This window comes from Sycon ciliatum, chromosome 13 (assembly GCF_964019385.1).
Source record: "Sycon ciliatum chromosome 13, ocSycCili1.1, whole genome shotgun sequence".
Lineage (NCBI taxonomy): Eukaryota > Metazoa > Porifera > Calcarea > Leucosolenida > Sycettidae > Sycon > Sycon ciliatum.
In genome coordinates this window covers 1,999,764-2,003,110 of record NC_088655.1, presented here as the reverse complement: position 1 = coordinate 2,003,110, position 3,347 = coordinate 1,999,764, and the positions used below count along the sequence as shown (strand labels likewise).

The following is a 3,347-nucleotide window of genomic DNA, read 5'->3' as shown; positions in this document are numbered from 1 at the left end:
GGGATGACGGTTGCTGCAAACAAGAACCCAACAGTGGTCCTTGGAAAGCATTTCGGAACTTCTTCCTTCAGAACTAATCCAAATAAAATCAATCAATCAATCAGGTTCCTACCTGTGGATGCAGCTGGGGACGCTGGTCGTCGATGAACTCCCATGTTGGATATCCGTTGGAAGTAACTATGTGTACTATCAAAGTTACACTGCCACTGATACCATGTACTAGTGATGGTGTTACCCTATGATGTGCTGTGATCCTGTGCCCTCCCGACCTCGTGCTACTGGTGCGTTCGCGTCCCGTCATTCGCGATTTAGGTGGATCAGTTCACATTTGGGGGGACAATGGGCCAGTTTTAATTTCTTACTTTTACGACGGGGCAGCGCCAGTAAAGGTTTCAGAACCGCTCACAGAGCGATTTTTATATGGATAATTTCAGTTCTTTTTCCGTTCCCTCCCCACCCCAACCCCGAAGGTCAGATGAACACGCGCGCGATGTACTGTATGTAGGCATGAGACTGCGATAACACACTGATACATACCAGCCCTCCCCACCTCGCTTACCCCGCACACAGATACACAAACATGCGTATGCACACGGCACACGCACACATACGCACATGCACACGACACAAACAGGAAATTCTTTATGTAAAATGCCATGCAAAGCAGTGGCCACCGTACTTCAGGAAGTCAGTTGTGGAACAAAATAATTCAACTACAACGCGTAGACAAGCTGACGGCCAAAGCACAACATAGCAAACATGACATTTGCCCAAGGATTGCAGTTTGCAGACCACGCCATGGAAGCAGCGAATACAGAATGTAATATCATACAAAGTGACAAGCAAAGAAGTGGCCACCATACACCAGAGACTTGCAGAAAGTCACATATCCAACAGATGGAAAAGTGAACAGCAATCTGGTACAGCCCACACAAGACAAAGCTGACCTGATACTTGTCCCAGGATCGCAAGTGGCAGATCCTTTTCAATGCATAACATGCAGGTGTACGTTACACGCATGGACAAAATCTGACCGTGTCGCCAGCATACAATGTCATCACATGTATACCCCACAAGTTACACACATGCACAGTAGAAGCACAATGAAAGCAATGGAAAAGTACGATGTGGTTGCTGAAGCATCTTCGCACTTCAAATTCAGACTTCAATGTGGTCGTCACGAGATGATATACCTGCAAGATACAAGTGATGCAGAAAGAAAGCAGAAGGGAGTGAGGTAGGCTATGAGACACCACAAACAGGTCACCTACATGTATGTTCAGGGCTAGTGCACTCGCACGCAGAATCATCATAATCGAGCATTTCCCAAACTGAGAAGTGCAATGAAATCCACTTGCATGCACAGGAGCAATTTTGCCGCTGGTGTGATGCGCAATTCGAGACGATCTGCGATGCTGCGTGCTCACCTCTGATGCCGATTACTTCCTTGCTTAGACCGGCCCGGTCTGCTCTCCCTTCACTCTCTTGTAAATCCTACTTGGAGCAGTAAGGCTGTGTCACTGCTCCTACTGATAACCCAGTTAGGTTATGGTCATTGTTGTGAAAGCAATATCATCGTCATTGTGGTAATAACATACGTTTTTGCACAGCGGCTGGCGCTAGAACGTGCAGCAAGCAGCACGCTTGTACTTCGGTTTTGCGATTTTTCCGAGGGCAATGGCTTCCTTTTTGCTTTGGCTACCTACGAAGTACGACCAAAAAATCCATGAGAAGTATTTTTTGGAGCTGGAGTACGAGTGGGGTTGTCTGATAAGTGCTAAGAGAACCCTCCTTTGTGGCTGTAGAGCGCTAAAACGTGCCCTGTTGGCCGAAAAATCCGAATTTTTTCTCTCCCCGGGGACGCCCCCGGACCCACGTTGTACCACTCCCAACCACCCTGTGACGCCCCTGTCATTGTAGCTTACTTGCTGTCTTTTCTTGGAGATGCAGTAGCAGCTGAGGACTTGCATACAATCTCTGTTTCAACTGCCACTATTTCCACAATGTTGTCAGGTATTGGTGCGGGCGACACACGCAGATTCTACACACGCAGAAGGAAAGAACACACCATGAACATATACCTGTTACTACATGTACATGTACATGTTGCCACTGTCAAATATTCCACAGGCAGATGCTGGGGATGGAGAGGAGAGCAGCATCAGCAACAGCAGAAGCAGCAGCAGCAATAGCTGCACTATTAGCAGCTTTTCACACAGCAATTCACCACACCATAGCTCAGATTGTATTCCCGGTATGAGCATAAAATGTCCAGTGGCCTTGTCCTTGCGAAACCGGCTTTCATACTAGTTCAACAGAATCTACAGCGCACGTTGCACAGGAGAATTCATACTCATTCAACAGAATATACAGCATACATTGCACAGGAAAATGCTTGTACATTGCAGAGGAGAATACTGGCTTTCATACTCGTTCAACAGAATCTACGGTGTACACTTGACAAGAGAATACAAGGCAAAAACCATTAAAGGGGAAGTATACCCTAAAATCAAATTTTCACCAGTTGTAGTCTTCGTGGTGCTGAGCCGAATGGTCTTGGTCCGAGGAAGCTGAGACGCTCTCTTCCTCCTTTATTCCCAATCGAACTCGCGCACTTCCACGGAAACTGAGTGACTGCGCCCTACAAGATAGGGATTTGTATGGAAAAGTCACTAAAAACGCCGTTTTGTTCTTATAAAAGCTTGGATGACCACGATTGGTCCATATGTTGTAGTGTTTTGGCCGCTGATTCGACTGGTTTTGGTCCGAAAAGGCTGCGATGCAGCGTTCGGCCCTTATTCCCAATCGAACACGGTTGAGTAAGCGGTCACGTGCTCATATACAGCCTGTTTGGGGCCATTTATGTCACTCGAGTTGAACCTTTGAACCAGGGAGTCGTAAAAGCCTCTTACGACTCCCTGCTTTGAACCTTTGAGTTGAATCTTGCTGGGAAAATTGTACTCTGCAGGCACGGTGACCAGGCGACTGGTGTACGCCTGAGCATGTGACTTTTTAGTGACTTTTTAGTGACTTTTTCCATACAAATCCCTATCTAGTAGGGCGCAGTCTCCCAGTTTCCGTGGAAGTGCGCGAGATCGATTGGGAATAAAGGAGGAAGGGAGCGTCTCAGCGTCCTCGGACCAAGCCCATTTGACTCAGCACCCCGAATACTACAACTGGTGAAAATTTGATTTTAGGGTATACTTCCCCTTTAAGCAAATCTTAGCATAGTTATGTATGTCCCTGAAGATAGCCTACCGTAAATCGGAAAATTTCGGTGGAGATTTAGTTTCGGTAACTTCGGTTTTACCCACGCATCACACACGACAACTTACCTCCACGGTCGA

The 3,347-nt window shown here is 47.0% G+C and overlaps 1 protein-coding gene across 1 annotated transcript in view; it reads right to left on the bottom strand.

Annotated features, from left to right (window-relative positions):
* Window positions 1-679: 679 nt before the first annotated feature.
* The window catches only part of LOC135829024 (lysine-specific demethylase 2A-like), a 98,895-nt gene continuing 96,227 nt past the window's right edge, over window positions 680-3,347 (bottom strand). Inside the window, exons 7-9 of the mRNA XM_065341426.1 lie at window positions 3,336-3,347; window positions 1,926-2,041; window positions 680-1,193 (exon numbers count right to left, since the gene is read on the bottom strand). The exon at window positions 3,336-3,347 is cut by the window's right edge and continues 308 nt beyond it. The gene's annotated coding sequence lies outside the window, so the exon portion shown is untranslated. The remainder of the gene's footprint in view (window positions 1,194-1,925; window positions 2,042-3,335) is intronic.